Source organism: Puma concolor, chromosome B2, assembly GCF_028749965.1.
Source record: "Puma concolor isolate L17-30 chromosome B2, mPumCon1.1.hap2, whole genome shotgun sequence".
Taxonomy (NCBI): Eukaryota; Metazoa; Chordata; class Mammalia; order Carnivora; family Felidae; genus Puma; species Puma concolor.
In genome coordinates this window covers 24,238,966-24,264,480 of record NC_141671.1, presented here as the reverse complement: position 1 = coordinate 24,264,480, position 25,515 = coordinate 24,238,966, and the positions used below count along the sequence as shown (strand labels likewise).

General features: G+C 38.2%; 1 protein-coding gene and 1 long non-coding RNA gene across 4 annotated transcripts in view; one reads left to right on the top strand and one right to left on the bottom strand.

The window, feature by feature from the left end:
• Positions 1 to 25,515, bottom strand: part of LOC147580796 (uncharacterized) — a 66,915-nt gene that overhangs the window by 26,189 nt on the left and 15,211 nt on the right. The window lies entirely within an intron of this gene.
• Positions 19,237 to 25,515, top strand: part of CDYL (chromodomain Y like) — a 251,054-nt gene continuing 244,775 nt past the window's right edge. The window contains exon 1 of one of the 3 annotated variants that reach the window (XM_086706397.1): positions 19,237 to 19,373. The gene's annotated coding sequence lies outside the window, so the exon portion shown is untranslated. The remainder of the gene's footprint in view (positions 19,374 to 25,515) is intronic. The other 2 variants (XM_086706395.1, XM_086706394.1) reach the window with 2 other exon arrangements.

Here is a 25,515-nt window from a genome sequence, read left to right as displayed (position 1 = left end):
TTGCTAAGATTTTCAGTGGTATAATGGGGCTGAAAGCCTGAATGAAAGGATTCCAGAGAGAAGGAAAGGTGGAAAAGTGGAGCAGACAATATGGTCTCATTTCTCTGGTAGGGAGAGTAGAGTAATGAAGTGGTAACTAGAGAGGCATGGAGTCAAAGACAAGTCAGCCAGTCCCTGGGAAAGAATGTAGTAGTGAGGGAGAAACTGATAATTCTGGACAGAAAGGTGGTCTTTGTAAACGTTCTCATTTTGTTAATAATTCATGTAACTATGCATTTATTTATACTGTTTATTTCACCTAAGGGTTCCTTAGCTTCAAGTCTTTATTTCTCTGGTACTAATATCAGAGATATATTTAAAAGTTACACTTTTTAATAGGATGACTCTCTAATCCTCTATTTGTGAGAAAATGCCCCAAAGGACTGGTTTAATTGGATATATAAGATCCTTAGACATGCAAATTCTCATAGCCTTAAAATTATTCATTTCCACTGTTCTCTACATACACCAGATAACACATGGTCACTCCCGTTTACAACCTCAGCTCCTGACAAGCTGAATTACTCACAACTCCCCAAAGGCCACATTGTTCCAAGCTGCTGTACCTTGGACCCTCACACCACCCCCAATGTGTCTACCCCAGAAACACCCTCCTGTCACGTTCCCTAGAAAGCCTACCTCCCTTGGGTATGTACTAACCTCTGTAGATCACTTCTCCTTGTTTTCTTTTCATAAAGGGAACGTGGGACCCAAGAGAGCATTATGAACCAAGGATTACAAGAAAGCCAACTCTGTGAAACTGAGATTCGTTTAACAAAAACAATAATGATTTCACAAAAATGTGTATGCTTGTAGAAAATACAAGCAACACAGAAAAGAAGAAATCAAAATTCAACTATGATCACACCCCAGAAACAGCTGCCATTAACCATTTTGCTCAATGTCCTCCGAACTCTCTATAATCCTGCATTTTCCTGCATAGCAAAGATCTGTCCTAAGACAGAATTACTCCCAGACAACTCTGTCTTTGGCTTACTGCAGTGACTACCACAGGGGACTTGCCTGATTTTCTTTTGCATTCCCAATGTCTAGCACAAACACTGGCACTATAGCAGGCCAATATAGGTTTGTGAAATTAATGAATAAGAGCAAATCTGGTCACAGGGCACCTGGGTGGCTGACTTGTTGAGTGTACGACTTCAGTTCAGGTCATGATCTCACAGTTCAAGAGTTTGAGCCCCACATTGGGCTCTCTGCTGTCAGTGTGGAGCTGGCTTCAGATCCTCTGTCCCCTCTCTCTCTGCACCTCCCCCACTTGCTCTCACTCTCTCAAAAATAAAAAATAAACATAAAGAAAAGAGAGAGAGAATATCTGGCTACAAAACAGCAATAGCAAGAATAATGCAATTCCGTGATATCGCTGACAGATGAAGAAATAGAGACTCAGAAAGAAAAGGGAACTCACTTGTTCTGACAGGGAAGCATGGAGTATTGGAAGGTTTATGGTCTTTTTTCTAAAACAGATCCCAAAAGAAGTGACATTTCAAATCTATGTGATAATATATTTTTTAAGTTTTTATTTAAATTCTAGTTAATTAACATACAGTGTAATATTAGTTTCAGGTGTACAGTATTGTGATTCAACACTTCCATAAAACACCTGATGCTTCTCACAAGTGCTCTCCTTAATCTCCATCATCTGTTTAACCCGTCTCCCTACCTAGCTCCCCTCTGTTAACCATCAGTTTATTTTCTATAGTTATGAGTCTGTTTCTCAGTTTGCCTCTCTCTCTTTTTCCCCCCTTTGCTCATTTGTTCTGTTTCTTAAATTCCACATATGAGTGAAATCATATGATGTTTGTCTTCCTATGACTGACTTATTTTGCTCAGCATTATACTCTCTAGCTCCATCAATCCCATTGCAAATGGCAAGATTTCATTCTTTTTTATGGCTCAGTAACATTCCATTGTGTGCATATACCAGCTTTTCTTTATCTATTCCTCAGTTGATGGACACTTAGCAAACACCTAGTAGTGCAATTGCCGGATGTTAAGGTAGTTCTAATTTTAACTTTTTGAGTAACCTCCATACTGTTTTCCAGAGTGGCTGCACCAGTTTGCATTCCCACCAACAGTGCAAGAGGGTTCCCTTTCTCCACATCTTCACCAAAACCTCTTTCTTGTGTTGCTGATTTTAAACATTCTGACAGGTGTGAAGTGATATCTCACTGTAGTTTTGATTTTCATTTTCCTGATGATGAGTGATGTTGAGCATCTTTTCATGTGTCTGTTGGCCATCTGTATGGCTTCTTTGGAAAAATGTCTATTCATGTCTTCTGTCCATTTTTAAATGGATTATTCATCTTTTGGATGTTGAGTTTTATAACTTCTGTATATATTTTGGACACTAACCCTTTATTATATATGTCATTTGCAAATATCTTCTCCCATTCTATACGTTGCCTTTTAGTTTTGTTTATTGTTTCCTTTGCTGTGCAGAAGGTTTTTATTTTGATGAAGTCCCAATAGTTAATTTTTGCTTTTGTTTCCCTTGCCTCAGGAGACATATCTAGAAAGAAGTTGCTATGGCCAATGTCAAAGAGGTTACTGCCTGTGTTCCCCTCTAGGATTTTTATGGTTCCCTGTTTCATTTTCAGGTCTTTAATCCATTTTGAATTTATCTTTATGTGTGGTGTAAGAAGGTGGTCCAGTTTCATTTTTTTTGTATGTTGCTGTCCCGTGTTCTCCAACACCATTTATTGAACAGACTGTCCTTTTTCCATTGGATATTCTTTTCTGCTTTGTCAAAGATTAATTGACCACAGAGTTGTAGGTTAATTTCTAGGTTTTCTATTCTGTTCCACTGATCTATGTGTCTATTTTTGTGTCAGTACCATAGTGTTATGATCACTACCGCTTTGTAATATAACTTGAAGTCTGGAATTGTGATGCCTCCAGCTTTGCAAATCAACGTGACAATATATTTTAAATAAATATTGCTGAGATAACTGGTAAATATATAAAGAGAAACTAAAATTAGAGCCTTATTTCATGCCTTATAGAACCATATAAGAGCTAGAAGATCATGTGGGTAAGCACAGAATAAAAAAAAAAAGATGTAAAAGGAAGCATCGATTGCTAAACAGCACAAAATGAAAAAGATATTTAGAAAATTGAAAGGCAAATGGAAAATTATTTAAGTACTGAATCAATAGCCTTAATATATAGAGTTCTTATGAATCATTAAGATAAAAGTGCAAGTTGGTAATAAGCAAAGGAAATGAAAAATGTAATTCATAAAAGAAGAAATACAAATTGACAATTCATATCAGATTTTATAGGACTATAGGTATTACAAGACCTAAAGTCACTAGGATCGAGAAAGGCAAAAAGTCTTTTAAAAAGACCCTTTTTTTTTTTGCCTATAAGATTGGCAAAAATAATAGCTTAATAATAATAGCTTAAAAATAATAGCTATAATTTTGATGATAATATTTTTAAAAATAGGTGTTCTATGCTGCTGGTTGAATTGTACATGGGAATAATTCTTGTATGGGTCAACCTGGCAGTATATGTCAAAAGTCTTTAAAGTAAGCATGCTGTTTTACTCATCATTTCCAAAATTAAGAATTTATCACAAATATTTAGACCTATGTGTAATGATGTTAACTTTGGTAATCTCTACTGGTGATATTATGGGTTATGTCTTTCCCTTTATATTTTTCATTGTTTTCCAAATGTTCTGAATTGAACTTAAATCTCTTATTTAGAGTTAAAAACTAAGTGAGGACTTTCAGTTAAAAATGGCTTATTTAATGTTAATATTTATCTCCATTTCCTCCTAAAACCAAAATAAAGTAAGAGTAGGTGATTTTTAAGGCATAGACCCAAAAGGATAGAAAAAAGGGGCGGCAGGGGGAGACTGGTTTAGCTAACCTGAACCAACAATAAGGAAAACAAATGGGCAGCCTGATTCACATCATACACCTTCAACAGGCTCAGGAGTTGGCAGAACTAGTTTTCTTTGGAAGCAGAGAAAAAGACAGGGCTGAAAACAGAAGGTTTGGTTGAGAGTTTTTTGAAAAGCACTTAGCCACCACCAGCTTTCCTTACAACTCCACAAAGGGAAAAGACCTGGAGATTTTTTCCCACTAGAGAGATAAAACTGCACATATCTGGACTAAAGAACACCAATCAGAAGTAAGAACAGGGAAACTATAGAAGATAAGAACTAAGCAAAAGTGTACACATTTAACACCTGGGACCATAGCCTTCCTTCTCTTCTTGACCCTCAGAAGGCTGGCAGCCAGGTTTACAACCTCCATGCAGAGATTCAAAACTCTTCTCTTGAGAATCCAACCATCCCAAGAGAAAAATCATCATCATAGGATTTCCTAACAAATCAGCCAAACCAAAACACCTTACAATAAAGTCCACTGTCAGTAAACCCATCGCCATCACCATCACCATCATCACTATCACAGAGAGAATACTCCAAACAATCTTTTGGGTACACTCTTAAACTATGGGCAGAGTGGCAAGGATCCCCAGATCTTTGAGGAAAATGTTTACCCTGTTTCATTGATTCTAAGGACATCTCTGAATGAACATTTCTACAGTCCAGATAGACCTTACAAATTGATGGTATTCTGCAATCACTGTCAGCCAAGAGGCAGTACCAAATCATTTCATGAATGCTTTCTTGTAATGTCAAGAAAGCACTAGCATGAAGGGTCTTAGAGTCAACAAAATATGTCAATTTGAAAGCCAGAGACCAAAACAAACTAGAAAGAGAAAACATCCCCCCACCCCAAATCATCATTAATATCCCTAGAGAGATAGTGGAAAACAAAACAAAAATTCTGGTTTTTAAAAAAACAAAAATCTATAAAAGAAGAGTATTCAAATTACTCTGGGAAATTAAAATAAGATTGTTAAAATAGAAGACTAGGATGAGAAAAATTCCCAGAAAGAAAAGCAAAAGAGAAAGAAGTAGGAAAAAAAAATTAGAAAATTGGTCCAGAATTGCAAAAAAAGAAACAGAGAAGACACTAGCAAAATAATTCAAGAATAATCTCCCAAAACCAAAAGACAAAAGTTTCTGGATTAAAAGGGACCCACCAAGTCTCCTAGGAGGAAGCAAAATAGATCTAAACAAAGCATACTGTTGTTATATTTCAGAACACTAGGGACAGAGAATACAAACTTTAAAAGAGAGAGAGAGAGAAGAAGAAAAAAAAAGTTTTCATGTAACAGGCCAAAAGGTAATGAAGCAAAGCTTCCAAATTTCTATAGTAAAATGTTTTGAAACCTAGAATTTTATACTCAACTATCAACTAAATGAGATGGTAGAACGAAGACTTTTTTAGATTTGCAAGGCAAAAGGTGAAGGAATTAGCCAGGATAACAGGTGAAGGCAAAACTAAGGATGACAGATATGTCACTGGTGTACAGAGCAACCAGTCCAGTTTGGAGGTGACCAAAAAATCCAGAAGAAATTCCTTTAAGAAGATGAAAGTGAACATATTGAAAGAGTTGGCAATGAATTGGTGACAAGTATATAGAATAAGCAAATGAAATAAGAAGGCAATTATTAACTCTAGGGAAAACAAAAAGATATAACAGAAAGAAATAACTGTATATTGCATGATTCAGCATCCATTGTCATAATAAACTCTGAATAATTAGCTAACTAAAATTACAATTTAATTATATTGGCATAATGGATAAGATGAATTATGTGCTGGGGAACAAGTGGGTAAATAGAGAACAAAGTCTTTGTATTCCATGTATGAGTTAAATACTTAATTTCCAAATAATAAAAAAAAAAGAAATAGGTTACTTACAAACTTAGAAATGAATGTCAAAATGAGGCGCCTGGGCAGCTCAGTCTCCTGAGCATCCAACTCTTGATTTTGGTTCAGGTCTTATTCTCATGGTTCATGAGATTGAGCCTCTGGTCAGGGTCCATACTGATAGCATAGAAACTGCTTGGGATTCTCTCTCTCACTCTCTCTCTCTCTGCCCCTCACCTGCTCTCTCTCTCTCTTTCTAAAAATAAATAAATGAACATTTTTAAAAAATAAAAAGAAATGAATGTCAAAAGAATCAGGTGGGCATTGCAAATGGATGGTTCTGGAGAGTGGGTCAGGGAACTGCTGTATTTTGTAATCAGCCATGTAGAATTATCTCTCTATTTGTAATCTATGCATATATATCTTTAACAAAAGTAAAAGCTAAAATAGAAAAAAAAAAAGGAAAAAAGAATGAGTGAACATGGGCTTTGGAATTAGAAGTGGGTTTGACTACCACATACATTTGACATTACCTGTGTGACCATGACCAGTCACTCTCCAGGACTTGATTGCCTCATTTGTAAAATAGAAATTAAGATCATCTACTAGGGATGTGCATGGTATTAAATAGGATAATATCTTTAGAATGGCAGGCACATACTAGTCACTTTGATAGTTCTCCGCACCCTATGCATCAGTTGAATCTGATCCCTACCTTCAAAGAGTTTGGAATTTGAAAAAAGAAAATAGGTGTGCTAGGCACTTTGGAAATAAATCCATGCTTTTTGGTTTTTGGTTTTAAAGAAAAATTAATGGATTCATGGTTTAATTACTGGATTTTAAATATTGAGTGCACCCAAACAGCACAACATAGCTTTGATAACTTCATCGTTTCTCTGATAATTCCATACCACCTGCTTTAGCCTCACTTTCCCCTGGCTTCCACAAGGTCTGCAAGAAGTCCCAGGCCCACACATACTCCCATTAACAAAGTGAAATTTAAGAGTCCTTTGTGGTTGTAAATAATCAGCAATTACATGGGGGTAAATGGAGATTTTAAAAACCATGTGTTCCTTACTGGAGATGATTTCTGATCTAATCATAAGAATACGAGGGGGAGGGGACCTGGGTGGCTCAGACAGTTAAGCACCCAACTCTTGATTTTGGCTCAGGCCATGATCTCACTGTTTGTGGGATCAAGCCCCACATCAGGCTCTGATGACATTTTGGAGCCTGCTTGGAATTCTCATTCTCTCTCTCTCTCTCTCTCTCTGCCTCTCCCCCACTTGTGTGCTTATGCATGCACACTCTCTTTCTCTCTCTCTCTCTCTCTCTCTCTCTCTCAAAATAAATAAATAAACTTAAAAAATAAGAATAAGAGGGAACTGTTCAGAGAAAGGAAGAAGGAACTGTTCAGAGAAAGGAAGAAATATGGACAGTTCTATAAAGTGTTTTGGGTTGTGAACAAATATTGAAGGAGTTTTCAATTCCAAGCTACCAGTAGAAAGTGATAAGTCCACTTCTACAGTAACCTGTGCAGTCACAAGGTCCAAAGCCTGGGCAAACACTCCATCTGAGTTTTCCCTGCACCTCTCTCCTAGACTGTTAAGTCACCAATTATCATCACCTGCCAAGTGCGATGCTCACTGCTCTGTCTTAACTTTCTGAGACATTTCAGAAGCAGTTAACACAATGGACCACTCTATCCTTAGAACACTTTCTGTACTGCTCTCACGAAACTTTCTCCTGGTGGCCATTCTTAACCATCACTCTGCTAACCTTCCTCCTTGCTTAGACCCTGCAAGACTCTTCATGGTTCCCTGCTGGCATTCTTGCCTATCCTCCCTCCTCACTCTCCCCTCAGCAGGTAGAGTTGATCATTAAAAACATAAATCAGATCATCACCTTCTTTTTAAAATGCTCCAATAATTTCCTGCTGCAGTTAAATCAAAGCCTTGCACCAGGGCCTACCTAAAGGTGCTATATAATCTGACCCTTCCCCCATTGATCGCCCCCACTGTTATCACATTGCCAGTGTCAGGTAAGCTGTCCCATTCTAAACTCTTTTTATGTTTATTTTTTTTTTAAGAGAGAGAGAGAGGAAGACTGCAAGTGGGGGAGGGGCAGAGAGAGAGGGAGAGATGGAATCGGAAGCAGACTCCAGGCTCCAAGCTGTCAGCACAGAGCCCGATGCAGGGCTTGAACCCATGAACTGTGAGATCATGACCTGAACCAAAGTCGGACGCTTAACCAACTGAGCCACCCAGGTGACCCTAATCTGTCCCATTCTAAAAAAGCCCTTCCTGGCCACTCACTCTACAGGACCCCCACCTCATCACTCACTCTCACATCACTCTGCTTTATTTCCTTCATGACACTTACTATAAACTGAAATTCCTGTTTATCCATGTGTTTAATTAATAACTGTGACTTCCCCCCTACAATGTAATCCCCATGAGGGTGGAGACCTGGTTTGTCTTGCTCAGCACCTGGCTCAGAGTAAGAACTAAATAAAAAGTATTTTAATCAATTAATTGATAATTAGAGGAAAATATAACAGCCCAAGAAAGAAAGAATAAGACAAACAAAAACAAACTGTCCTAGAGGAAACAGACAATACAGGCAATGAAAGAGATCTTCAAAATGTTCTAATCAGTATCTAAGAGAAAAGTTATAGATTATATAAGCAGAAGAGAAAAAAACACAATATGCTTACCAAAAAAAAAAAATTGGATAACATGAAAGTATTCTTGAATTTTAAAAATTTAATTGACAAAATGACAGATTCAATAAAAGGCTAGAATAAAAACATTGACCTCTCAGATTATAAATTAAAAATGCAGAGATTTAGAAGAAAAAAAAACACCTACAAGGTAGAGAGACTTAGGAGGATCAATTCAGAACACCTAACAGATGTTCAAGAAAAAGAGAACAGAAAGCATGCAAGACAGAAAATTATTAAAATTTTTCCAGAGCAAAAGATGCCAATCTTCAGACATCATCAAGTCATGAAAAGGATGAATTAAAACACACACACACACACACACACACACACACACACACACACCCCTCTAAAGCCATTATCTTGAAATGCCAAATATAGTTTCCAGAAAAAAAAAAAGAAGTCTCCTACAAATGAACCAGAATCATATTGGCATCAGATTTCTTACTATCAACATTCAGTTTCAAAGAGCATGGAGTATCATCTTTAAGTTTTCAGGAACATTTATTTTAAACATAAAATTTTATATCTTGCTGAGTTATCAATCACAAATAAGAATAAAATCTAGACATTAATGTATACATAAGCACTCGGATACTTATCACACAGTGATCACCCCTGAAAGCATTACTCAAACACACACCATAGTAAAACAAGAAAGAAGTGCAAGAAAGTGACAGGCACAGTATGAAGAAACAGTAAGGTCAGCCCAGCACAGAATGAAAAAGAAATCCCAGGAATGACAGCTGTGCAGCAGGCCTAGAAAGCAGTAGGTCCCAATTAGAACCCAGGAAAATGAGAAAAAGTCAACAAGTTCTAAAAAGTGTACTCTCAAAGAAAATGGATTCCCTGAAAGAAATAGTGTAATTTAAAAGTTGGGTAATTTTATTTACAAGATAGATGCATGAAGTAATTATAAAAGTAAGTCATTAGAATAGGCTGTCCCTCTTCCCCTCTCCTGGAAGTCACTTTTCCTGATGGTTTCTGAGTTTTCTTCTCCTTCAAGAATCTGAATTTAACATAGACTCTCATTTCCTTCCCTAGTTTTGCAATCACGTTACATATCTTCACTGAACACATCTTTATATAATCTTAATATTATAAACTCTAGACATCGGCTTTCAGTTTTTAAGATCAACCTCTAGGCAAAGCATAAGGGACATATACGGTCATAGAACAGAATGTATGTTATAAACAAAGACTTTGAAATGTAACTGTACAGATGGCAGGGGTCAGCAGATACAGGAAAGTGGAAGGGAAATACAAAGAAACTAATTTTTTCATCTTAAATAGCGAGAATTCAGAGGAAATGCTAAAATCAATAGGTCAAGATAAAAAGATAAAAGTATATTATAAGATTATATATGTTAAATATTATTAATATTGTTAAATAAAATTATAGTAGTAACCAAGATGAACTAAAAATAAAATGTGACCAACAGAAAGGAAAGAAAAACAAAGGAAAGAAAAATAAGTTCATCACTCTTATGGTGGGGAAACAACAGATACTGTCTAAAAATTTATAAATCAAGAAATAGAGGCATATCATCCACAATCATGGCGGTGACTTCCCAAAAAAGTAGAAAGAGAAAGTTTTAAAAGTTGTCTCTAAGGAGAACAGGATGAAGTGACTAGAGAAGGAGTTTTTTGACTTTTCATTTATCTCTTTCATATCATTTAAAATCTCTCTTGTACCATTACCATAAGAAGGCATTATTTTTGTAAATCAAAATATACATGGAAAAATTCACATGCTATTAAACTTGAGTCAATAAATCCCTAGAAATACCTTCTTGGCTGCCATCCTCCATTGATTGGATGATCTATGAGAGCAGCCAGAACATTCAAAGATTCAGTGACCTGGGCCCTCTCCAAGGCTCTGAAGGAAAGGCTACAAATTTGACTTTGGGAACTTCCAACACCATCTCCTCTGGAAGGACATTTTCAGTGCTTCTGACTCAACCTTATAAGGAGAGGAAGTCTCCAGGAGTATTTCTGCTTCCCTTCATCTGATTTACAATATCAGAGAAAGACTGTTTTGGAAACAATCCACAGGGCAATGTTTTCCTTAAGGTTAGCTTTGGCAGAAGTATCTTACTTATAGAATTTATACTGCATTTTTACATAAAGTATCCCATTTAATGTTCCTGGTAGTGCAACAACCCTTGAAGGCAGGGAGAGAGTGTGCTACCACTTCCATTTGACTGATAAGGAAACTGGGTCCCAGAAATGTAAGTTACCAGTCCAAGAGCTTTCAGGCTACATAAATGGTAAAGATGAGAGCTCAAACATGTCTCTTACCCCAGGGTCTAGTCTCTCCTCTAAATTGGCCACCTCTATGGGAATGCAGGCTGGTGCAGCCACTCTGGAAAAGAGTATGGAGGTTCCTCAAAAAAACTAAAAATAGAACTACCCTATGACCCAGCAATTGCACTACTAGGCATTTATCCACGGGATACAGGTGTGCTGTTACGAAGGGACACATGCACCTCCATGTTTATAGCAGCACTATCAACAATAGCCAAAGTATGAAAAGAGCCCAAATGTCCATCGATGGATGAATGGATAAAAAAGATGTGGTATATATATATATATACAATGGAGTATTACTCAGCAATCAAAAAGAATGAAATCTTGCCATTTGCAACTACGTGGATTGAACTGGAGGGTATTATGCTAAGTGAAATTAGTCAGTCAGAGAAAGACAAAAATCATATGACTTCACTCATATGATTTTAAGAGACAAAACAAATGAACAAAAGGGAAGGGAAACAAAAATAATATAAAAACAGGGAGGGGGACAAAACAGAAGAGACTCATAAATATGGAGAACTAAGGGTTACTGGAGGAGTTGTGGGAGAGAGGATGGGCTAAATGGGTAAGGGGCACTAAGGAATCTACTCTTGAAATCATTGTTGCACTATATGCTAACTAATTTGGATGTAAATTTTAAAAACTAAAAAATAAAATTAAAATAAAAAATAAAGTTTATCATGGCAAAGTTTTAAAAAAATAAAAATAAAAAATAAATTGGCTGCCTCTAGCATCTTTAAAAATCCAGTGATCCAAGCTTGTACAAACTCTTTAGAGAAGAGAAAAAAGAGGAACACTTCCCAGGCTGATTTTATGTACTGGTGCAAGCTTCGTGTAAAAGCTCAAGGAAGGACAATATTGGAAAGGAAAATTGAAGATCAGTCTCATGATGATGAATGAAAAAATCCTGAATAAAACATTAACAAGCTGAATCCAGCAACTTAAAAAATGAAAGAAAAAAAAAGTCATGGCCAGATTGAGTTTAATCCAGGAATAAAAGGCTAGACCAACATTAGAACATATATTAATGTAATTTATATCATTAGTCATAGAAAAACTATGTTGTGATCTGAATTGATATAGCATAAGCATTTGATAAAATTCAAAAAAGCATTCATATGACAAAAAGCAAATAATAGCAATAATAATAATCCTTTACAACTAGAAAAAGAAATGTTCTTACTAAGAAAAAGGGTATCTTCAAACTAAAAAAGCAAACATTGTTCTCAAGTGTCAAATACTAACACATACTCTTTAAGATCAGAAAGAATACATGGTTACACACTATCCCTACCTCTACTCAGTACTGTATTAGAATCCTAACCTGTGCGCTAAAGCAAGAATAAGGAAAAGAATACGGAGTCAAAAAAGAAGACATCAAACTATTGTTATTTATAGATATTATGTTGTACGTAGAACACTTCCAAGTATCTATGGATTATCAGAATTAATTAAAGAGTTTAGTAAGTTTTCTAGGTATAAGATCACTATGAGTCAACTACATTTCTACATACCAGCAAAAAAGGAAGTTAGGAAATGCAATTTTAAAAAATATTTACAATAGCAGGGATGCCTGGGTGGCTCAGTTGGTTGAGTGTCCGACTTTGGCTCAGGTCATGATCTCGCGGTCCGTGAGTTCGAGCCCCACGTCCGGCTCTGTGCTGACAGCTCAGAGCCTGGAGCCTGCTTCTGCTTCTGTGTCTCCCTCTCTCTCTGCCCCTCCCCCGTTCAGGCTCTGTCTCTCTCTGTCTCAAAAACAAATAAATATTTAAAAAATATTTACAATAGCAACAACAAAATAAGGTACTAGGGAACAAGTCTAGCAAAAGATGTACAAGACCTTTTGGAGAAAGATATAAAACTTTGGTGAAAGATATCAACTAAGACCTAAATAAGCAGAATGACATATTTGTCCATGTATAGGAAGATTGAGTATCTTAAAGATCTCATTTCTCTCCAAACTGTTCTATAGATTCAACAAAATTCCAATAAAAATCCCACTAAGATGTTTTGCAGTGTTTTATAATCTAATTCTAAAACATATAAAGAAGAGCCAAAAGCCCAGTACACCTGAGACAGGTGAATGGTGCACCAGAATCAAGACGTATTATGAAGTTTCAGTAATTAGGATTGTGTGTTATTAATACAAGGATGAAAAATAGACCAATGGAACAAACAGAGCCCAGAAATGAATCCACACTTAAATTAAAACATGATCTATGATAAATCTAGCATTGCAGATCAGAGGGGTTATCCCATAAATGAAAATGGATTCCTGCCTCACACTATACATAAAAACCAATCCCAGGTGGATCAAGAACTAAAACAGGAAAAGTAAAACTTTGAAAGTTTTAAAAACAATACAAAAGACTATCCTCATGATCTTTGGATAGGGAAAGATTTTTAAACCAGCAAGAAAAGTGCAAACCTTAAAGAAAAAAATCAATAAAATTGACAAATAATAAGGACTTCGGTTCAGTGCAATCACCATTTGAAAAGTGAAAAGACAAGCTTCAGTTGAGAAGATATTTGTATAATATGACCAACAAAGAATTATCCAGAATATGTGAAGAATCCTAATGAATAAGAAACAAAAAAAGAACAGGAAATATACAGAAGGCATAAACAGGAGTATCTGTGAAAAGGAAACATGAATGGCTAATACGTATGAATATGTACGTGAAGACATGCTCAATCTCATAATTAACTATATAACTGCAAATTAAGATGACAATAAAATAGCTTTTCATACACAAAAATCCAACAAAAGCCAGCACTGGTGAGGACAGAGAAGCCCAAGTGTTCTCATGTGCCACTGGCTGGAGCAGAGACCAGCTTCATCAGAGCAGAGAGCAATTTGACGTTACTACAAACTAGTTCCCTCAACTCTTATTCCAACCTCCTTCTAGTAGCCATATTACATTGCAAAGGACAGAAAACTAAAATCTACATTTCCAAGACACCTCAATAGCTGGAAATCCAGGGATGATTGAGCTTTGACCTGCCCAGGGTGTTCAGTGAGACTTGAACAGAATTCAGTGAGGAAAGATGGGGCTCAGGGTATTTGTTTTGCTGGCAGGAATTATAATGGTGGTTTCTCAGTTTTAAAAAGTGGTTTCAGATCAGAAGCAGCTTGGTTTTGGAGTCAGTAGTTCTAACAGTGGCTTCCTGATTTAGCTGAAGTGGCTTCCTAATTGCATCTAAGGCAGTGTGGCTTTGGAGCCAGAATTATATTGGCAGCTTTCAATTCAAAACATAGCTTCCTGTCGATGGGATAAGCTGTAGCTTTCTTGGTGGTGTAGTCTTTTGGTGTAGCTTAGGGAATCATTCCTCAAAGCTCAGCCTAGAGTCTATTCCTTCTACCCTCCTAAGAATTCTGTATATGATCAATAACCTATGGTTATTCACCTTTCTGTTTTAATGAGTTGGGGGTATTGTGTTCTTTGTAACTGTACCTTGAGCTGTACCTAGCAAAGTTGTACTTGCATACATCATACATCCCTGTAATTACATTCCTAGATATATGCCCTAGAGAAACCCTTAGATGTGTAGACCACAAATATGGATGGGGACATTTACTGCAGCATTGCTTGAAATAACGAAAAACTGGAAGCAATCTGATGTCTATCAAGAGTAGAATGAATAAATAAGTTGTGGTATAGTCATACAAGAGAATACTACACAGATATGAAAATGAGTGACCTATAGCTTTGCTTATCAACATGGATAAGTTCCAAAACTAGAGCTGCATGAAAATCACTCACAAAAAAATATATACAGTATGATTTAATTTATACAAGTTTAAAACTAAACAATGTATTGCTTGGAGATACATAGGAACGTGATAGAACTGTAAACAAAATACAAGAAGTGGTCAACAGAGAATTCAAGATAATCACTGCCTCTGGTGGAAAGAGGCAGGGGTGTTATTGGAGAGGAAAACACGGGAGGCTCCAGAGGTATTTGGAAGTGTGTTGCTCTGAAGGTGGGAACAGTATGAAGTGCACAGCATTGCCCATAAAGTGTTCTTGACAAACATGTTTAATTTTGTTTAATTTTTTATATTATTTTAGAGAGAGAGTGTACAAGTGTGAGAGGGGCAGAAGAGGAGAGAGAGAGAGAGAGAGAGAGAGAGAGAGGGAAAATGTCAAGCAGGCTCCACACTTAGTGTGGAGCTCAATGCAGGGCTCAGTCTCAAGACTGGGAGCATGACCTGAGCCAAAATCAAGAGTCAGACACTCAATTGACAGAGGTGCCCAGATGCCCCTAGCATGTTTAATTTTAATCTAATAAAGCTTTTGTTCTTTATAATCTCCCGATACAGGGAATACAGAGACCAGACGAACAAACTAAATAGTCCTTCAAGGAAACGATTAGACAAACCCACAATGTGGGACGTTTTTAAGAGAAGTGGTCCAATCACTTCAACACCTCAATGAGCTTGGGAGAAGAGGAAGAGGAAGGAACAACGGTTCTAGAAAAAGAGGGATGTTCTTCATTGGATCCTGTTTTGAACAAACCAGGTACATAAGACATTTTGGGAACTGAGGAAAATTAATATAACTGGGGAATTATTAGTTTAGTTAGATGTGATGTTGGTATTGTGGATATATGGAAGAATGTCATTTTTAGAGAGGTATGCTGAAGAATTTAGAGATGAAGCTTCTGGATGGACATAATTTAACTTTTAAATAGTTTTGAGAAATATTATATACATTCATGTACATATAAAATATTTACATATAAAACTAATATGACAAAATACTAAAAATTGTTAAATCTAGGTATGGATTACACGTGTGCTCATAGTATTCCTTTTTCTACTTTTCTGTATTATTTTAAATGTTTTATAACAAAAAATATATAAAAGGAAGGATAAGAATTGAAAAAAATAATGAAAGTGCTAAATAATACAATCAACAATTGTTCAATTAAACAAATATTTTGGCACATACAAAGATGGAATATTTTTGACATGCGAACAAAATTTGTCCTGGAAAGAGGGTTCTCAGTAGAGATATATGTACTAAATTCAGAAATATAGAAAAAAGGCCAAGTTATCAATAGTTAGAAAATGACATCAACTCCTGCACAGACCTATTTTCACTCTCCTCTTATAGAAACATCTTACTCTGGATCCATTGTTTCGAGCCTTTCTAGGTGGTTTGGGACCACCAACCAGATTCTGAGCCTCCTGGAGACCCCTTCTCTCACCGGTAAGCATACATCAAAACAGATGGTACTGTGAAGGTACCTACTGAAAGGCTGAGAAGTAAATTTCCCACAGGAGAGTAGCCATGAAGGGTTCTGAACCAATTACATGTAAGGGTGAAAGGCTGAAAGATCTCTTCTTCAAGGTAAAAAATTTTCCCCAAAATGAAGTTGAATCTCTCATTTGAAGGACCTCAGCTCTCAGAATCACCCATAATAATCAATGTTGCTGGGTTTCATCAGCCTCTGTTGGGTCACTGGATTCCTTCGAAACTATTTTCCTTATAAAGCAGAAGGAAAAATACAGACAGGAGGCTTTCAGATTGAACTTATCTCTGTGGAGCCCCTGGGGGGGAAAAGGGGTCTCTCACCTACCATCAGTTCTCAGGCCAGCAAAAACAATTCTCCCCAGGATACATACGTCTACAAAAATTGCAACGTAATCCTGAATTCCAAAACCCCGGCCTCTGCTCACCTCTTATCCTTCCCAGTAACTGCAGTTAACAGTATTTGCTCTGTCGGCCACCTACTCCCTCCTTCTTGAAGCTCTTCCCTCCCTGGACAATGAGACTGAACTGGAGTGTCTGCTATCTCGCTGGCCACATCTTCCAGCTCCTTTACTCACCCTGCTTCCTTCCTCTTGAGACCTAATGTAGGCATTTCACAAAGGCTCACTCTCCTCCCTTTTATGGTGTATATACACAGTGGAATATGACTCAGCCATAAAAAAAAAAATAATGAAATCTTGCCATTTGCAACAAACATCGATGACTCTAGAGGGTATAATGCTAGGTGAGATAAGTTAGTCAGAGAAAGGCAAATACCGTATTATTTCACTCACATATGGAATTTAAGAAACAAAACAAACAAGCAAAAGGAAAAAGAGAGAGAGAGAGAGAAACCAAGAAACAGACTCTTAACTCTAGAGAACAAACTGATGGTTACCAGAGGAGAGGTTGGTGGGGGGATGGGAAAATAGGTGAAGGGGATTAAGAGGACACTTGTCATGAGGAGCACTGAGTAACGTACAGTATTGTTGAATCATTATAGTGTACACCTGAAACTAATATAACACCGTATGTTGATTAGATTCAATTTAAAAAAAAGAAAAAAAGAAAAAGAAAATTTTATTTACTAATTTATTAAGTTGTGGTTTCCACAACTTCTTCAGGGCCACAGCCAGGTAGTAATGAAGTGCTCGCTGGTCAACAGCAAAGTACAAAAGAGACAACAATATTGTATCAATTTAAAAGACTGCCTTTAAAAATGGGAATTCTTTACTGCTTTTTGTTGGTTTCAAGATGCCCTTTCTTTTCCTTTATGATGTAACACTTACAATAAATGGTAGGGTTTTTTTTCTTTTAATTTCCTTACTTGGAAAATGTAAACGTGGCAGGACTATTATATTCTCTCCTTCCTTTTATCATATTATAAGCTAATTTTTATATGGATAATAATCCACATTGTTAAACAATAAAAAAAGAAAGAAAGGAAAAGCGAATGGTCTCCCTGCCACCCCACCTACCTCTGTAGATTTCTTAGTATTTTTTTAGTTTCTTTATGCATAGAGATATATATTATTTTACCCCTCTCCCAACCTCTTGAGACAAAAAGGAATTATTTCACGTGTCTTTTCAGATCAATATATTATCCTGGAATTTATTTTTTTGTATTGGCACATAGAAGTATTTTTTTATTCTTTTTCAAATAGGAGCATAGAGGGGCGCCTGGGTAGCATAGTCAGTTAAGAGTCCAACTCTTGATTTTGGCTCAGATCATGATCTCATGGTTTTGTGAATTTGAGCCCTGCGTGGACTCTGCACTGCCTGCTTGAGATTCTCTCTTTCTCTCTCTCCCTGCCCTTCCTCCACTCACACTCTCTCTGTCTCTCTCAAAATAAATAAATAAACCTTAAATATAAAAAATTTTAAAAACCTTTATAAATGGGAGCATAGAATTCAAAGTTGGAAGAAACTATTATTCATTTAATCAATCTTCCAAAAATAAAAATAAAAAGCTCAACTCCCTTCACAGTCTACCTATCTCTTTTTTTTTTTTTAATTTTTTTTTCAACGTTTATTTATTTTTGGGACAGAGAGAGACAGAGCATGAACGGGGGAGGGGCAGAGAGAGAGGGAGACACAGAATCGGAAACAGGCTCCAGGCTCTGAGCCATCAGCCCAGGGCCTGACGCGGGGCTCAAACTCACGGACCGCGAGATCGTGACCTGGCTGAAGTCGGACGCTTAACCGACTGCGCCACCCAGGCGCCCCTCTACCTATCTCTTATATTAGGATGACTCTCAAACTCAGATCAGTCTAGCCCTAACTTCATTCTTTTTTTTTCTTATTTTTTTTTAATATGTATTCATTTTTTGAGAGAAAGAGACAGAGCATGGGTGGGGGAGGGGTAAAGAGAAAGGGAGACACAGAATCCGAAGCAGGCTCCAGGTTCTGAGCTGTAAGCACAGAAGCACACAGGGCTTGAACTCACAGACTGCGAATTCATGACCTGAGCTGAAGTCGGATGCTTAACCAACTGAGCCACCCAGGCACCTCCCCTAACTTCATTCTTGAGTCCTAGATCCAAATTTTCAACTGCTGGCTGGAAAGCTACACCCAGTTGGCTCACAGGTGTTTTAAATTCCATCTGCTCAAAATTGAAAGATGATCCCTGCAAACCTATTCTTCTGCACTAACTCTTCTGTTCCTTCATGAGAAAAATATATTGGACATAATGATATCCACATAGAGCACTATCATAGTATTATCACTGAATATCACCACCCCCTAGATTCAGCTTAAAATCTCCATCCTCCTTCACTGTTCCCAGTGCCCATTTTACTGGTTCTGAACTCAGGAGACTATTTATAAACACAAGTTCCAGGGCCCCATCCACAGGTTGGGAAAGCACTGCTCTGGATATAATAGTTTCTCAATTAAATCAGACCAAGGGAGTGGGGAAGCACATGGGACAGTCTCTATAAAACTGCTTTTACAGGGCTGTGCTTGTGATGGTCTCAGTTTCTCAAAGGATGTTACAAGAGGCCGTATGTCCAGTATAGTTAAAATTACTCTTGTACTCATTACTGTGGTGTGGTAAAGATGCTCATATTACATCACAGAGGGGCCTTTTATGAGGCAGAGTCCCTGCCCAATGAGGAAACAACCCCAGGAGAGGCAGACTAGAGGCCCAGCAGAGGGAAACATATGTTGGCTTCAGTGACCCACTCGTTCCTTGAGGACAACACCTATTTCTACCTAAGAGCAACCCCGGAGGGCTATGGACTTTAAACAATGTTCTGATCAGACTCATCTCAGGGGACAAAGCAGGTAGGGAAGGAAAGGAAGAAATGGGAGGGGAGAGGAAGTCACTCCCCATTCCTGCTTCAACCAAAACTTCCACTCACCTGCTGTACAGATGGAGCTGCCATGTTTTCAAACAAAAGATTCCATCTGAACAAAGGGTTCAGTAGCTTTAAAAGAGTTTTAAAACTACTATTGTAGGGAAGTAGAGACTGGCAAAATCGATTGGGGACAGACTGCAGAAAACCTTGAATTTTAAACCGAAGTGCTCAGATTTTCACTTCAGGCCAAAGGTGAACTCCCTGCAAGGTTCTGTGGAAGGAACAGAATGGTTAGAGCAATGTTTTAGAGACCCAGTGTTCAGGATGGAGACCAGAATTGGGAGATAAAATGTGGGCACCAAACACCAGGTATTTTATAAGGGACTGAATTGGAATTAAAAAAAAAAAAAGAGCGAGAGAAATGAAAGAGACATTTCAAAAGGAGAAAATTCTGGACTTTATAACAACTAGCCATAGATTTGAGGATAAAAGAAAGGGAGAAGTCCAAAATTATGTCCAGATTTTAGATCAAATGACTAAAATGATTGTATCATTAACAGATACCAGCCATGCCTTAGACCATTTGGGCTACTATAACAGAATACCACAGACTGGGTAGGTTACACAGCAAACACATCTCACAGTTCTAAAGGCTGGGAAGTCTAAGATCAAGGCACCAACAGATTCAGTGTCTGGAGAGAGATCACTTCCTAGATTATAGACAGCTGTCTTCTCACTGTGTCCTCACATGGCAGAAGGGGTGAGGAAGCTCTCTGGGGTCTCCTTCAGAAGGGCACCAATCCCAGGGCAACTCAGTCGGGTGGCTCAGTCGGTTAAGTGTCCGACTTCGGCTCAGGTCATGATCTCACAGTGCGTGGGTTTGAGGCCTGCTTCAGGCTCTGTGCTGACAGCTCAGAGCCTGGCACCTGTTTTGGATTCTATGTCTCCCTCTCTCTCTGCCCCTCCCCCACTCGCACTCTGTCTCCCTCTGTCTCAAAAATAAATAAACATTAAAAAAAAATTTAGAAGGACACCAATCCCTTTCATGAGGGCTCCACCCTTATTACCTAATCACATCCCAAAGGCCTCCCCTCCTAATACCATTGGGGGTTAGATTTCAAAATATAAATTTGGGGGGAACAAACATTCCATCCACAGCAAGCCAGATAGAGATACATGGAGAAAAGATGAGGCATCTTCTTTTAGATCTATGGAGTTGAATTGACAACAGGACACCATGGTCACCCCCTTACAGGCGGTCAATCTTAACTTCCATTGATTCACATCATCATTTCTATTTCATCACCAAGGACTATCTGCTGCTTAAGTCTTTGGTTTATTTCTGTTTCTAGTACATCGTGTAGCTCAAGCTACCATCACCTCTCACCTGAAATAGTCCCCAAAGTACTCTGGCCCTTACTAATCTTGTCTTTATACAGCAGTCATGTGATCTTTTCAAAATGAAAATCTGCCTCCCTGCTTTAAAAAATTTTCAATATCGTCCTAATGATCTTAGGGCCTCTGCCCTAAAAATTTATGCCAGCCAGATACCTTACCTATCTCTCCAGCCTCATCTTCTTAAGTGCTAGTTACATTTTAAGCAGTTCCATGCTCTGCCTTTTGTTCATAAGGATGAACTGTCTCCACCCACCCTGCAATCTCCAAATCCTAACCCTGCCAGGGTTAGCTTCCATTCTCCCTCACAATGTGCCATCAGTAATCTCTTCCTTGGGCCCTTCTCTGACCACCTTGCCTAGTTTAATTCCCCCAATCATGGGACCATGTACCTAAAGTCAAGACAAAACAGGGATATGCAGGCCTATTGAGAACAAAACAAGATATAAAGGATATTCTGATCCTTCTTTTAAGGTCTGGTGACAGTTAGGTGGCCAGCATAAGTCCTCTGTGTATTTGCCCCTCTGTGATGTGTATTTGCCCCATGAAGTTGACTGTCCAGGAAACATGAGCAAGAACACTGTGCAGCCCATTCTGCTGACCATTGTTACAGCGACCTAATCACACTAGAGGAATGATATCATGGTTTCCTGTTTATTCAACTCTGCCTGGCAGTTCCTAGTGTTATAAAAAAGAAGAAGAAGACAAAGACAAAGACGAAGAAGAAGAAGGAGAGGAAGGAGAGAAATAAGAGGAAGAAGAGGAAGAAGAAGAGGGAGAAGGAGGAAGCAGAGGAGGAGGAGGAGGAGGAGGGGAGGAGGAAGAATCAGCACCTGAGTCTAGGGATTTATATTAATAATGACATCTAGACTAGGAAGTTGCTGTGGTAGAAGATCCTAAAAGAAAGATTAAAGCCATGAACTATCCTACCAGCCCCAATGGAATACCTGTGGTTGAGAACTCTGTACTCCATAGTAAACTGAAAACTCCTAATCTTTCCTAAAATGCTGCTACCAGTATAACCACTGAGTCAGCTAGAAGACAAGGAAGAGAGAGGTCACAGAAAGCCTTCTAAGAATTGTTCCTTAAGAGATGAGTCAGGGAAGTGAGGATGCATTTATCTATGTATGAAATACAAGGGCTCACTCAAAGTAGGCCTGAATCAGTGTTTGCTTATTGATGAATAAACAAACATTAACTAAAACCAAGCTCATCACCATCTCCTCTGAATCAAATATTGCACCTGCTCTCCACACTCTGCCTTTCCACATTTTCCCAGGCTTCTAGGCCCAGTGGGTGCCACTTGAGACTCACCCTCCCAATGTATAGCCTTAATCATGCCACTGCCCCAAGCAAAGCCTGCCATGGCCCCCACTGCCTACACCAATGATTTGAAACTTTAGCTGTACATCAGAACCACCTTGAAAAGGGTGCAGAGACTATGCACTTGAAGATTCTGATGAGTAAAACAGAAAATGAACTATTACCTCTTACATCCTTATTATGTGCCAAGCATTATTTGTACACTATACCCTTTTCATATTCTCCTGGAGATGTAGTCCTATCATGGTTGAAGATGAAAAAATAAGGTCCTGAGACAAAAGTAATTTGTCTAAGATCATATAGTTGGCAAATGGTGGAACTATAATTCGATGCCAACAAGTCTGTTGAATTTTTTATTGCACCATATGAGCTCTGGCCATCCAAATCCCGTATCTGGGCATTTGAGACCTTAAAAACTCTGACTTCTAAACTGGGTAAATTTCACTGCATAAAAATAATACCTTAATTTAAAAAGTTAATAATTAATAAAGTTAATAATTATCTTCACAACACTTGTAATTTCGCTTTTATGAGAGTAATCCTAATGGGTGTAAAGTGGTAACTCATTTGTTTTCAACTATTCTTGTTCATGAGCGTATTTATTTTTTCTTATCTTTTTTCTTATTTATTTTTTTAACTTTTTTAACATTTATTCATTTTTGAGAGACAGAGAGAGACAGAGCGCGAGATGGGGAGGGGCAGAGAGAGAAGGAGACACAGAATCCAAAGCAGGCTCCCGGCTCTGAGCTGTCAGCACAGAACCCGATGTGGGGCTTGAACCCACAAACCACAAGATCATGACCTGAGCCGAAGTCAGGCACTTAACTGACTGAGCCACCCAGGCGTCCCTTTTATTTATTTATTTTTTTAATCATCAGTATATTTATTTAAAGCTATAACTTTGCCTTTAAGAATTGCTTTAGCTGTGTTACACAAATCCTATCATATAGTGTTTCATTTAGTTCTAACTATTTATTTTTTAAAACCAAGTGTCATTGGGGTGCCTGGGTGGCTCAGTCGGTTGGGCGGCCGACTTCGGCTCAGGTCATGATCTCGCGGTCCGTGAGTTCGAGCCCCGCGTCGGGCTCTGTGCTGACAGCTCAGAGCCTGGAGCCTGTTTCGGATTCTGTGTCTCCCTCTCTCTGACCCTCCCCCATTCATGCTCTGTCTCTCTCTCTCTCTCAAAAATAAATAAACGTTAAAAAAAATTAATTAAAAAAAATAAAACCAAGTGTCATTTAATCATATATCACCTAGTTTCTGGACATGTGGGATTTTATTTTAGCTATCTCTTAAAAAATATTGATTACACAATTGCATTGTAGTTAGAAGACATTGTCTGAATGGGATTGATTCTTCAGAATTTATGGAATTCTGTTATAAATGTGCTACATATATTTAAAAAGAATATGTTTTCTGTTTATTTTGGGTATATGTATATTATTTAAATTGTATTTTCTGCTCATGAATATCATGCTCTTTTTATGTCTATTCGACCTACAGTTCTTAGAGATGCCCGTTAAAACATTTCCAACTATGGTTGTTAATTTGCATATATGTTTCTGTTTATTTTATCCAGTTCATGAGATTGTACTATTAGGTGCATGTAGACTTATAATAATTACATCACATTGATTATATCCATTGTTATTTAATTAAACATTTAAAACTATGAAATAATATACAAGCAAAAAGCTGATAAACTTTTATGCACCTTTGAAGAAATACTTCTACAATATTCCTATAACTGTGACTAAGGCCGAAAATAAAACATTGCCAACATTCAAAAATCAAAAGGTAACACAGAAAAAATCTAACCTTCCCCATCACGAAGCTACCTTTCTCACAAAGACTTCCATACACCACATGCTTCTTAGGGATCAGGCTGTTCGTGGCCATGCATTCATTCCGCCCTTCATTACACCTTTCCCTGCACTGTGACTCCCACTGGGCAACCCCTCCCTCCAGCCCCACCTTCTGATACTTCAAGCTGTCACTCAGTGGTGCCTCTGTGGAGAACTTTCTTCATTGTGTCTGCTAGAGGGACTCTAGCCCTCTCTTCTCCGTATATCTTCACACCATAAGAAAAAAAAAAAAAACAAAACAACCTTCATCCAGTTTCTGTATTCTCCTTGTAGTATAGTTATTTTCTTTGTCATCTACTAGACATAAGCTCCTTGAAGGCAGGACCAGGGTCTTGCCAACTGAATTTCCCATAGCTTCTGATTCAGTATAAGGCATATGCTAAGTGCTCAATAAATATTTTGAAGAAATGAATGGAATCTGTCTTTAATTCCCTGTGGTTCATTAGCAAGGTACCTGGCAGTTTACCCTTTAAAATGTCTCTTTATCTTAATTTCTTCTCCATTTCAATTGCTACTATTTTATTTCAGGCCCTTATCACCTCATACCCAAATAACTGCAGAAAGAGAAGGAGAGAAAGAGAGAGAGAAAGGAGGGAGAAAAAGAAGAGAGGGAGACACAAGAAGGAACTATCCTTTGACTTTCTCCCCAGACCAAATAAATCAGAATTTCTAGAGAAGGAGCTGAGGTATTCATATTTCAATGTGCCACTAGGATTGAGAACCACTTCCTGTTTTGTCCCTCTTTATTTAATCAAATTTACCTCTAACCGTTTGATACCAGAAACAATTCTTTTAAAAACAGAAGTCTTGGGGCGCCTGGGTGGTGCAGTCGGTTAAGCGTCCGACTTCAGCCAGGTCACGATCTCGCGGTCCGTGAGTTCGAGCCCCGCGTCGGGCTCTGGGCTGATGGCTCAGAGCCTGGAGCCTGTTTCCGATTCTGTGTCTCCCTCTCTCTCTGCCCCTCCCCCGTTCATGCTCTGTCTCTCTCTGTCCCAAAAATAAATTAAAAAAATAAATAAATTTAAAAAATAATAAAAACAGAAGTCTTGGGGCACCTGAGTGGCCCAGTAGTTTAAGTGTCCCACTCGATTTCAGTTCAGGTCACAATCTCATGGTTCACGGGATGGAGCCCTAGATCAGGCTCTGTGCTTACAGTGCAAAACCTGCTTGGGATTCTCTCTCCCTTTCTCTTTGCCCCTCCCCCCCACACACGCTTGTACTGTCTCTCAAAAAAACATTCTTAAAAAAGAAAAAAAGGAAGAAATCTAATGGCTTTCAAGGCCTACATAACGGACTCTGTCTGCATACTATATTCAGCTCCTTCTTCCTACAGGCACCTCGGCTCCACTCCGCAGGTTCCCCTGCCTCTCTCCCCTCCTGTCCCTACATTCTAGTCACCCTTCAAGGCCCTTCTCATGTCTTGCCTCCTTCAAGAAGCATCCCAGCCTCAGTTCCTGTCCCTTTTCTAAATCCCTGTGGTTGACTTAAGCCTTGCAATTCCACACATAATCCCACACAGTGAATTTATCACCCCCGTGAGTCCAT